Source organism: Lepus europaeus, chromosome 2 (genome assembly GCF_033115175.1).
Source record: "Lepus europaeus isolate LE1 chromosome 2, mLepTim1.pri, whole genome shotgun sequence".
Lineage (NCBI taxonomy): Eukaryota > Metazoa > Chordata > Mammalia > Lagomorpha > Leporidae > Lepus > Lepus europaeus.
The window spans coordinates 20,957,769-20,971,387 of record NC_084828.1 but is presented as its reverse complement, the minus strand read 5'-3'; the positions used below and the strand labels follow the sequence as shown (position 1 = coordinate 20,971,387).

Here is a 13,619-nt window from a genome sequence, read left to right as displayed (position 1 = left end):
GCTTTATCTTATCATTAATTATTGCATTTTCCTTCATGGTGATTTGTGTTTTTAATTCCTAACAAAGAAGATCTTACACTAATTTTTAATTATTTCATATATTTATAATGTTTATTTATTTTTTTTGAAAATTGGAGAGATACACAGTGATTATTTATTTTATTTGAAAGGTAGAGAGGTACACAAACAGAAACAGAGATCTCCTATCCACTGATTCACTCTCCAAATGCCTACAATGGCCAGGGCTGGACTAGGTCCAAATAAGGATCTCAGAACTCAATACAGGCCTCCCACTTGTGTGGCGAGGAACGAAGTACTTGAGCCATCAGCTTCTGCCTCTCAGCTTACCTAGTAGTAGGAAATTAGAATTGGAATTAGAGTGGCGACTCAAATGCCTGCATTCTGATATGGGATGTGGTTGTCCCAAGTGGAGTCTTCACCAATAGAACTTGAAAAAGTATATATATAATATATTATATATACTTTATAATATAATATTATGTTATATTATATATTTTATATATGTTTATATATTATATAAACTATATAAATATATTTATATTAAATAATATATATTTTATATAATATATATAATTCTTTAAAAGGTATTATATTTCCTGAGCACAGAACTATCCACAAGGCTAGAAAATATCATATTATGGCTTCAGGAGACTGACAAATTTGCTTTTTAACCATCTTTTCAGAGACAAGGAAAAAATATTTTCCATTCAATAAACAAATCTCCTCTTGATTAAATGGCATTATGTAAGAAATACATTTTTAAAAATGCCTCAATTTGCTGTGCAAGTTCAGGGTACTGCACACATCCATATTACATATCCAGCACTTTTTCTTGGAACTTTGTCCATAACTGAAGGAGTAATGGAGCAACTAGAAAAAAGACATAAAATTTCAAGACACTACGCAATCCTCTCTATGCTATTTACAAAGTTTAAGAAGTTAATAAATTCAGCAGAGGTCACTGTCACTCCTGAAGTGTCCTGATAAATATTCTGCTAATGTATAAGGAACTGTTGGACAGTAAAACAAATGACCCACAATACCACGGTGTTGAAGACATTAGTAATTCTGTATTTTGTGGCTCAGTTTTTTAAATTTTTTTCTCATTGTAATTTTGATCAGTTTTTACCAAAGAAATACAAATTAGCTTGTTGGACTTTGTCCCACTTAGATCTGAAAATGAGTTCAATTTTCAAGATCATTTAAATTGCTAATCATAATTTATGAATGTTTTGCCAAGTTAGTTGGCATTATAACCACATTACTATTCTCCATAGCTTATAAATATTTAACAAAGGAATGATAGCCAGATCTCATAGTTGCTTTACTACAGCTAGGAGAATGAACTATGTAATATTTAACAGTCTACAGCACTAAAAATAATTCCAGAAAGAAATCCTTCCTTTCATTGTGTTTTGCTTACTACTTATCACAGGATTATACCAGAAAAATATATATTATTTTAAAATGTCTTTTGCAAAATAACAATTAAGCAAGTTTTGTCTAGAAAAATCAAAGATCCACTGTTATTAAATAAAATACAAAAACCTGACTTAAGACAAATTTCCTCCACCATGGGAAAGCAATTATGGTTGGAGCTCCTCTCTTCTTCACAGAACTGGATTTACTATTTTCTAGAAACCTCTGTGATTACCAAGGTTGATCAGCAGAGTGTAACACAGAGCCAATATTGATTGGATGATTCCTAAGAGGCAGACTCTCTACTGAGTGTTTAGTAACCAAGGGGAAAGATTCAGCTCCTGCCATGAAAGAATGGGAGGCCTAACTCAGAGTGTAAGGTTACATAATTCTTCAAAAAATATGTGCTTAAAGCAGTTACCTATAGGTCACTATTAGATACAGTAATCTCAATGGTTAAGAGAAACAGAAATTTTTATTCTTTCTTGAAAGTCTGTTGAAATGCCAAGCACGCAATCACTTTGCCAACTGTTCTACACATTTTTACAATTCTCAAGTCACCTTTCAGATCCACAATCCTAGAGGAAATAAAAATTGAGCATCTTGTCCAAGGTTACGTATCTAGACTCATAGGTTAGTATTCAACTTCCCTAAGTCCATCATCCTACAGCCCACCAATGGCTGCCAGGCTTCAGAGCTACCTTTCCTCTAACCACAGCAACTCCCATTGTTTATACTGTTTATTTCAACTATCAAAAGCAACAATGGAAAAAGTTGGACATACTATAAATTTTGTTCAAGTGTCTTACTAAGTGTTTAAGTCTATCTTTTTTAGTGTAACTTAATCTTTCTTTAAAGTCTTTTTCAGTTTCCTAAGCATTATAAAAATTCAAAAATTCTATGAAGGTAAAATTCACAATACTAGAAGAATGAATTTCAAAATCATGGTGTATTAAATCTTTAGAAATGTTTCCCTCTGCTTTTAATTTATCTGTAATTCTTTCAAGAAAACTTATCCTACAACTCTCATTCCCTGATACAGTTTCGCACCTTCATTTTTAAACCAATTTGTAAATCCATGTCATTTACAAACAGGGCTATCTTTGGGCAATCCACTACTCTCCAGCAGATCTCTTAAGTCCCCAAACTCGCAAGGCACTGGGCCAAGAAAAGCCTACCACCTCCACCTTCTCCCTAAATGTCAGTGAAATTCAAGAGTCGGTCTTTGTCTTAGCTTCTATTTTTGATGGTGCACCAATTGCCTTTGAAAGGTGTGCACATACAGCCTCCTTTCACATCAGTTCTCTTGACTGTTTTACACCGATGCATTTACCAGCACTCTATACAAACATCTATGCACAAGGTAGATCAAAGATGCCTACATGCTAAATAACCTTTCTGTTTGATGGAGATTTAAACAAGCAATCTCATCTATTTGTATATCTTCCAAAAGTATTTACATTTAGCAGATAATAACTGGTGGAAATTAGTGAAATGCCACAATCTTTATTATCTGGTCACAATGGTCCTTGGAGTAATATTCAGGAAGAAGAATGAGCATTCTGGAATTCTAATATATTGTAAACATCCCCACTTGACTAACAATTCATAAATATGAACCACAATTCACTGTTAGAATTATTGAGAATAAAAAATTATAAAACTGATAGGTGTTTAGCAAGACCTGTCATCATCATTATAACCATAAGCACTAATATGATCTCAGTTACAGAGAAGAATAAATGGAACTCACGGTAGATATATAAACTTGTTCAAGTTCCTATAGCAATGAAAATGTTTGAGATCCTACAGCAATAAAATATAGAAGCCAGATTTGAACTCAAGATCCTCATTTCAGAGTTACAGGGAGTTTGGTTGAGGAATTAAAAATAACTTACCAAATATATAGGGATCACAAATAAAGAGGATCTCCATCCATTCCTTCAGAAAAACTTTGGATAAGACAGCAGTATTGAGTACCTCTTTTGTTATTTCATTTTAGAAAGTTAAGGCACTGGATATTCTTCATTTATAAATTATTTATGCTACAGTTCAATTTTATGTCATGCTTTTTACAATATTAATGTGCTTTTTCCAGAAATGTATCTTACATTGCAATTTTATATTGTAGTTCTTTAAAAGAATGACGAATCTGAAGTAGAACCTTGAAATTCCAATGACTATTGCTTCACAGTTCTCTTAAAAACAACATATAAAAAGACCAACAGCTGAATCCATTCACAAAATACACAGCATGGTTCTTTTATTGCAGACACCTTCAATCAATTATTGCAGATCCATCAATCAATCAGCCAGAAAGTTCATCAAAAGACACACTGAAAAGTCTATCAAGTCAGGGTACTGAAAGAAATTTAACTTTGATTATTTGAACACTAAGAATACCCAGGTTTTAAGAGTTGGATTGCTTCCAAATAGAAGACAGAGTTGCCTTTTCTTCTGTGATATAGATTGCCCCACATTTATTCAAAATAGAGTCAGGCAATCAATCAAATTTCTGAAAATCAATTCTTTCTACGTGTTTACAAATAACAAAACACAGAAAGGGGTTAAGAGTACAACACGTTATTCATTTCTCCTTTTTTTAAATTTCTGCAGAAACATGTTACATATAGGAAGATTAAGAGTTGTAAATGACTCTAAACCACTAAAGAGCAATTATACATCAAGGAATAAATGAAATGATGTAAAATTGTACCAACCAAATTGATTTCTTTGCTTCTCACTTAACACAAATTCTGCCAGCAAAATTTGTGCTTTTATCTGAAATCTCTTAGCGTGTGTTTCTTTCCTAAAACAATCTCCAAGTATAGTTATAAGCTGCACAGCTGCACATACACACACATACACATAAACACATCAACCTCATCACCTGTTACAAGCTTATATCACATTATAAATTTTCCTTAGGATAATAAATCCTTGGTTTCCAATTAGTCAATATGACCCATGAAAATTTGTAAATATCTATGCAAATGTCTAAATTTCATGGCACATCACATCCATCAAGGATTGTCTGCATTCCAAAAATCAACTGAATAATTGTCCCCAAACTAGGAGTGATATTTAGAAATTAGAGTCAGAGACTATACCAATTTTGAGAAGAAATTAATATGGAGAACAAGATACGCCCATCACTATACTATTCCACTTTCTTAAAATATTTGAATAAATTAATTTTATAACTTAACTCTTTTTTAACTTTTATTTAATAAATATAAATTTCCAAAGTACAGCTTATGCATTACAATGGCTTCCCCCCCATAACTTCCCTCCCACCTGCAAAATTCTTTTAATATATAATGAATTTCTGTGTTTTTCCCAACAAAATTTTGTAAAACTAGCTTCAAGAAGCAACAAACTAAAGAAAATGAAATGAAGCTGTGGCTTTTGTTTTATGCAGATAAATCTTATCTTACACTCTTCATAAGGAAGATTGAAGTAGAATTACATTTCAAATTCCATGCCACTGATTTGAACTTGATCTGTCACCACTCATTTCATGAGATTCTAATCACAGAAGTTCATGAAAAAGATACTACCTCCCTTTCTTACATCTTGTTTAGAACAAGCACCTCTATTCTCCAAATAGTGGTTACTAAATGGTGAAGTTTGGCATGGTCCTTCGCCAATTCCTCAGTCTAATGTCACATGTAGTGAGTTTCATGAGGATTATTGTGGATATTCAAAGACTCTATAAGTTGTTGGTGTGAGCCCCAAAATAACCATTTAGATTCCAGGACTATACTTGAAACAAGGGTCTTTGCAGAGTGTCAAAGGCTGTCTCCATCACTGACAGAAGGTAATCCAGGAACAATGGTTCTAATAGAAATGAGTAAGTACAGAGGGTGTCCTAAACACTCAGTTAAAGCCTCACAGACTCTACCAGGAGAATGCAGCTTATTCTCAGCAAACGGGCTGATGACATTCCAGAGAATGTCAGCATCACTTTGAAGGGATGCACAGTTCCAAGAGCAACTCTGCGGAGGGACTTCAGCCACATCATTATAGATCTCAGCCTCCTTGGAGAGAAAAAGGAGAGGTTCTGGGTTAAAAATGGTAGGGATACAGAGAGGAAGTGGAAACTGTTCATACTATCTGTGGTCACATACAGAATATGACCAAAGGGGTTACAGTAGGTTCCTGTTACAAAATGAGGTCTGTGAGGGCTCACCTCCCCATCAATGTGGCTATTCAGAGAATGGGTCTGTTTTTGTATCCTAAATTTCTTAGGTAAAAACCTTATCTGAAGGGTGCAGCTGAAGCCAAGTGTTGCTTGTTCAGTATCTGAAGCACAGAAAGTTGGATTAGTCCTGGAAAGAAATGACATTTAAGTTGGTTCAAATTCATCTGCTTCAATTTAACAAGCAGCAATAGTTAAAAACAAGGATATTAGAAAAATTTTGGATCATATCTAAGTTCTTTTTTTTTTTTTTTTTTGACAGGCAGAGTGGACAGTGAGAGAGAGAGACAGAGAGAAAGGTCTTCCTTTGCCATTGGTTCACCCTCCAATGGCCGCCGCGGTAGGCGCGCTGCAGCCGGCGCACCGTGCTGATCCGATGGCAGGAGCCAGGTGCTTCTCCTGGTTTCCCATGGGGTGCAGGGCCCAAGCACTTGGGCCATCCTCCACTGCACTCCCTGGCCACAGCAGAGAGCTGGCCTGGAAGAGGGGCAACCAGGACAGAATCCGGAGTCCCGACCAGGACTAGAACCTGGTGTGCCGGCGCCGCAAGGCGGAGGATTAGCCTGTTGAGCCACGGCGCCGGCCATATATCTAAGTTCTAAAATTTGTCTGGCTACATAAACAAGAGCCCTAATTATAAGTGTGATTTGTGGCATTCTAATAATACAGTAAAGATCTCTTGATTAGAAATAAACCTCAAGGGCCTTTTATTGAAATTTACCTTTTCTACACTTACTTTAGTTGACACATCCGTGTCCATCATAACAACAATGACCACGCTTATTCATCCTAGGTTATGGGCCTAGATAGCAAATGGGATGCTCCATTTTTCTCTTTGAAACTCCAGAATATTGCTTCTCCACTGCTGCTTTCAATATTTTCTAAATTAGTTCAGACCATTGATTTGTCTGTAAAGCCAATTTATGAAAGGATAACACTGATAGTCCTGGACTACAAGGGATCCATCACAGAATACATAACGAAAGAGTCCAGATATACTGAGTCTTTGAAGAAAGGCTCAGGGGTGATCATGTATCAGATTCTGCTTTGGTTTGTTTAAACATAAATGTTCAACAAACAACTACTTTGATTTGTTTACTCTTGATTTTGGCATTTCTCCAGTTGATTTTCACTATTGCAACCAGGCATATCTTTTCTGCTTATTGCACACTCTCCATCTTAGTCTGTTCTCTGCTGTTAAAAGAGAATACCTGGGTAACTTATAAAGGAAAGAAACTTATTTCTCACAGTTCCAGAAGCTGATAAGTCCAACATTAAGATGCTAGCATTTGATGAAGTCTTTCTTGCTACATATCATGACATAGTGGCTGTCATCTGTCATCATATAAAGAGGAAAGGGAGAGGAATAAGAAGAGGGAGCAAAAGATGCAGGGAGAGAGAGAGAGAGAGAGAGAGAGAGAGAGAGAGAGAGAGAGAGAGAAAGAGAGAAAGAGACCAAATATTGAGCATGCATTTGTATCAAAGCTACCTTTCCCATCCCAACCATTAATCCACTTCTTCAGTAAAAACATCAATCCATTTATGAGAGCAGAACACTTGTAATCTAATCTCTCTTCAAGCCCAAACTCCCAACTCCATTGCATAAGGGACCAAGCATGCAACACATGAACTTTTAGGAGATATGTTCAAACCACTCTTACAGCTGAATTCAGGCTTGGGTATCTGGTAGTCCAAGACTGACTCCTTTTAATAAGCACATGGGAAAATGACCCAATTATTTCTCCACTTTAGCTTTTGTTCAGACACTCCCTCTCCACACTCCTTTGACAACTTGGTCCTAGATGGCAGCTCTCCAACTTGGCTTTCCACCAAAAAGGTGGGTTCCTGTACGATAGTACCTTCTTTGGTTTTGGAATTTCTTCTTTATCCTAGAGCATCACTTTTGCAAATCCCATGATGGTTGAGATCTCATCTTCAAATCCTTTGATACAGTACAATCATCTCATAAAATAGACATTCAAGAACTGTTTTTAAATGAATCACAGATTATTAGACTCTCTTCCTACAGCCATGTTATAAAACGGTTAAGAAAAATTAGGAACAGTCAAGGCTACAGTCTTTTAGACAGTAAAGAAATGCAACCAGTTTCTAAAAAGGAGTATCTTTTTCAAGTCCAGCCTCGTGTGAACCTGTGTCTATACGCTTTAAGAATGAATTTTTTTCTGTATTTTTTACCATTTGATTTTCTCACAGTGCTAATTTTACACATGGAGTTGTTTGCACTTTCCAGAGGCCCATGGTGCTTTGCAGGAGGGCAGGCAGTTCACTTGATGTTCAGCTCAGGTTTCTGTACCAGGGTGCAGGGTATGAGCTCCTGGGACATGGGTGTCCCCAAGAACATCACTGTTACATTTTTCTTCTTCCCTGTTTTGCAGGTTGAAAAGTGGGGTGAGAGAAACAATATGATATAACTTCTAATAAAGTAAACAAAATCACTTAAGATCAAATCTTTTTCTTTGTCTTAAACAAAAACAGACTAAAATGTCTTTACCAAAGGCCCTGAGCTCCTGTAGGATGAAGCTTTGTTTCAGTCTCAGAGAAGAAATGCCAGAAGGATCGGTTAGAGGATTCTTGACTTAAAATCTGAAGTGAACTGGCTATGCCACATCCTCTGCCTCAGAGAGAAGAGAAGCTGGTGTCAGGGCTGCACTGATTCCCAGCAGCCAGGTGCAGGCACCCCGCCCACAACCTCCCAGGAGATGCCCTCATGGGGGCACCACTGGGTGACACAGGGTTTCCTAGATCCCTCCCTAACAACAGTGAGCTGCTTGGACTTTCAAGCATCTGGTAATCTCTGTATCTCAGGGACCCCGACTGCAACATGGAGACAAAAATAGTACCAACATCATAGGTAAACTAATACGTGTCAAGCATTCCAAACAGGACTGTAACACAAAATATGCCAACACAGACTAGATATTATACAGGTTTTCCAATACCTGGTTTTAAATTGTTTATATTATGATACTGATTGTGGTGCAGTGGATAGGAGTACCCATTATCACCTATCACAAAAGGAAATCCAGTCACTTCCCAACTGCGTAACCATCAGGAATAATAAATGCTTGCTGTTTTATGGCACTAAATGTTAATGTGCTCTGTTATACATCAATAAATAACAGAAACAACCATTGATCCTTTCAATGACCTTTTCTAATTTCTATCGCATTCTTGTAAGGAATGGGATGGTTATAAAAACAAACTCATGGGAATAATCCCCACCCTATTACAAAAGCTAATAAGAGGCTGAAAAAAGGCCATGTGGAAGCAGAAAACAACATATGTGAATGTCACTGCATTGCAGAAAACGTATGGCCTTTGTTGTTGAAAAGGGTATGGCCAAGCTTATCGCCATCACAGTGATATCTGCTCTTTGAGAGCCCTAAATTCCCCTGAAAAGCCACCTATATCTGCTAATTAGCTTGATTAATCTTTCTTTAAAGTACAAAGAGTCTGCAAAACATTCATGGGTGGGCAAGCATTTTGTGTGGTGGTTAAGACTCCTGTATCCCATATTCAGCATCTGGGTTAAAGTCCTCCCTCCTCTTCAATCCAGCTTTCCATTTACAGGCATCCTAGGAGATAGCAGAGGACATCTCAAATAAATTGGTTCCCGCCACTCACATAGGAGACACAAATTGAGTTCCCGGTCCTGCCCTGCCTATTCTGGGCATTTGGGGAGTGAACCAGCAGATGGAAGATCTCTCTCTCTCTCTCTCTCCCTCTCTCTCTCTCCCTCTCTCTCTCTCTCCCTCTCTCCCTCTCCCACTCCCACTCTCTCTTTTTCTTTCTCTGTCCTGCTCTCACTATCATTCTCTCTGTCTCTCTAACCTCCAAATAAATTAAAATAAATAAATAAATATTTTAAGCTCATGAGAGAATGTATAGTGTGATAATAACCATGCATGGTTTTCAAAATGAACTTACCATTTAATTCCATTTTTCATGAATGTTTGAAGTTCCATCATAGGCACAGATCAACTCCTCACATTATATCCAATTACTATATGTAAGTATTATTAACAATTGAGAAAAAAAAACAAATCTTGTAAGAATAAAAAATAATTCATTTGCACATTTCAATTTGCTCAAAAGTGGATTTTAAATGGTCTCACCACAAAGATATAATAGTGGAGTGAGGTAATGAATCTATTGGTTAGCCTTTGAACACTCCACAATGTATGTATATGTATCAAAATGTTACATTTTACCACACAAATATATGTCAGTATTATCTGTCTACTAAAATGTAAAGCCTAAAGATAGTTGCCAAATAGAAAGTAAACTCTGTGTCATTTAGTAGTTAATTTCATGCACTAATATGGGAGACAAAATCATGATGTGAATCAAAATTCTGATTGCTAGAGTCAGAAGTCTGTGTTCTATGCCTGAATTCACCATTTATAAGTTACAAAGTCTTGGCCAAGTTGCTTAAATTCGGTCTTTAACAACGTAATGGAGATATTAGAAGCTCCTATCGCATATGAATAATAAATTAATTAAGCCATGCAGTATGCTTAGAAGAGTGCCTGCCATTTAGTAATTCTCAAGAAGGATTGGTTATTAATATTAATGCAGATTTTCCAGCTGCCTTTCAACTCTCTTGCATTCCAGCATTTAGCTGCTTGATTCAGCCTTATGGTTTCACATTGACAGCCCCATTAAGATTTGAGACTTTTTAAAAACAAAACTTTTAGGTACACTACTCAGCAGTGTCACATGTCTACCATGTCTGTATCTGTTTCCCAGCCTCCTGTCTTTTTCAAACATACTTAGATAAAAATAACCATATAAATAAATATCCCTTTCTCCATCCTTTTCCAAATTCAGATCTCTGTCATTGCGCTCTATTCATCAACAAATGCATTACATACTCTCCCAAGGCCTTATCTGTAATTTTCCTATTCTCAATGCCCTCTGGAACTGCCACCTAATAATGAATACATTAACCTTTATCCTCCATGTTTCTTTAATGTTCCATTATTTTCCTACTTCTTAAATGGCACCTTCAAACACGCTTCCCATCCTTAATCTTCCTGTCTACTATTTTCTTCAAAAGAGCATGAAACTGCTTATCTGTCTGCCCTAGATACACCCTTTCAAACCCTTAACCCTCTCTAATTTTTGCCCATAGATTTCTCAAAATTTTATTTTACTCTCTCTGCATCCACTTTTCCATTTTCAATTGCATTTACATTTGACTTCCATTTCAATACATTTAAGATGCTTGCTTTAAAGTGCACAAAACTTAAGACTTAATCCCTGTGAGTGTGGCACAGAGTGCATGTGTACATGCATGTGTGTTCATATCTGCATGCATATTCTCAATCTCTCAATATCTGATATTGTGCCTGCCACTTTGATGTTGAGATGCTCCTTCTCTTTGACTTCTGTGACACAATATTTCTCCCTTTTTTTGCCTTTATGACACTCAAAATGAATAGATTATATTCCATTGGCTTATTTATGTTATTAAATGATTTATACTTTTGCTGATATCTCTGTTATTTATTTAGGTTATCATTTGGATACTGATTTGATTTACCCATAGCTTTAGTTCCTAATCATTTTTAAAAAGTGTTTGATCTGAGTCTCAGCTGTAGCCTTCTGGCCTCATTTACACTTTCTTCAGGCTCCTCATGAAGATGGATGGTCGGCACATGGTTAAGAAATCACCCTGAGGAGCTCCAAGATGTCAGAATAGGGAGGAAGCTCACTGATAGTCCAGGAAAAGATAGTTTAATAAAAGTGGAGATACTGTAGTCTCAGGGAAGAGTTAGGGAAAAAACTGCAGAGGAAACTCTTCTGGAACTAGTGGGACATGGTGGAACTATGTGGAGGGCATGGGTGCCCAAGGATCGGGACCCCAGCCACCAAGTCTATGCAGCAGCGCTGGAAAGGGTGGTGAGGTGAAACCGCAGTAGCCTGAGACACTGGCGGAAAAGTGGCAGAAAGAGCCTAGAGGGAATGAGGCTTGAATCCCCATGAAGGAAAGTTCACCAGCCTAACAAGAGGGGAGAAAAAAAAATAAAAGGGAATGGTACAAACATGATTCTCTCTCTCCACTCACATAACAAAGACGGGGAAAACAATGCAGCAGGCACCATTTTGGACATATGTAACAGCTATGCCAGCTCAGGGCGGTGCCTGCCTTCAGCCAAGTAGACAAACCTGACTCTGGTGAGGAGAAATAACCGGAGGTTAAGAACTAAAGAATGTGTGGAGCTTATAAACTTGGACTGTGGAAAAAAAAAAAAAACGGAGGGTGGCTGAGACGTGAGCAGTCTTAGTGGGAGACACCACCAGCTCGGTAACCTTGGCAATGCAGTGGAAGACATTGCAGGGGAATCTGAGCTTACACTGAGGTCTGCACAGATCCTTTGTGTGGTCCTTGAGACAGAGCAGATGAATATTATATCCACAGGGGCTGGTGCTCAGGCACTGAATGCCATCAAGGAGAAGAGCTCAGCTGAGCAGAATTACTTCCCTTCTTAATAGAGAGAGAGACAGAGAGAGAAAGAGAGAGAGAGAGAGAGAGAGAATTCACCACGCCAAACCTGGGTGTGTCACTTTTGGCACACTCTTAACCCTGAAGAACTTAACCAAGGACGTTAAAGATCTCTACACTGAGAATTACAAAATCTTAAAGAAAGAAATAGAAGAGGATACCAAGAAATGGAAAAATTTTCCATGCTCATGGATTGGAAGAAAATATATCATTAAAAGCAATTTATTGATTCAATGTGATACCAATCAAATTACCAAAGACAATCTACTCAGACCTGGAAAAAAATGATACTGAAACTCAAAGGGAGGCACAGGAGACCTTGAATAACTAAATCAATCTTGTACAACAAAAACAAAGCTGGAGGCATCACAATACCAGATTTCAGGACATACTACAGGGCAATTATCATCAAAACAGCATGGTAGTGGTACAGAAACAGATGGATAGACCAATGGAACCGAATAGAAGCACCAGAAATCAACCCAAACATCTATAGCCAACTTATATTTGATCAAGGATCTAAAACCAATTCCTGGAGCAAGAACAGTCTATTCAACAAATGGTGCTAGAGAAACTGGATATCCATGTGCAGAAGCATGAAGCAAGAACCCTACCTTACACATCACACAAAAATCCACTCAACATGGATTAAAAATCTAAATCTATGACCCGACACTATCAAATTATTAGAGAACATTGCAAGATATAGGTACTGGCAAAGACTTCTTGGAAAAGACCCCAGAGGCACAGGCAGTCAAAGTCAAAATTAACAATTGGGATTGCATCAAATTGAGAAGTGTCTGTACTGCAAAAGAAACAGGAGAGTGAAGAGGCAACCCACAGATTGGGAGAAATTATTTTTGACCTATGCAACTGATAAAGAATTAATAACCAGAATCTACAAAGAGATCAAGAAATTCCACAACAACAAAACAAACAACCCACTTAAGAGATGGACCAATGCCACGCCACAGCTGTGATACCCGCGTAGCAAGATGTTGCTGCGTTGGGGGTCTAAGGCTGCAGGGTTGAGGTTAGAGCTCTGTGGAGTGGGGCCTCAGGCGGTTCCTGTGCAGTCCGCGGTTGTAATGACCCCCGACTCACATTATGGAAGCCAAGACTGTCCTTGCTGACACTGTGTCCTTGCTCTGCTGATGATCTCATTATGCATTATCTACCTGCTGTGTTTACACTTTACTGCTTGCTCTCACAATTACCAGAAACAAGAAAATCAAGAAAAAGAAGTTAACGTTTCCCATAAGATTATGGAGAAATTCAAACAATCTTTACCTCTCCGTTTACTAAAACTATTTACGAGGAAGCCAGGAATGCAAGTCAAAACATATCGTTAGGTTCCCATTATAGTGACAGAAAAATGTTAAGATTGCTCGGAAGTTATCTCCAAGTATCTAAAAGGCAAGCAAAACTTTGGACAGTAATTCCCCTAAA

At 37.4% G+C, this 13,619-nt stretch overlaps 1 pseudogene; it reads left to right on the top strand.

The window, feature by feature from the left end:
- The first annotated feature begins 5,351 nt into the window (after window positions 1–5,351).
- Window positions 5,352–5,876, top strand: LOC133750495 (large ribosomal subunit protein uL6-like; annotated as a pseudogene).
- Window positions 5,877–13,619: the final 7,743 nt, after the last annotated feature.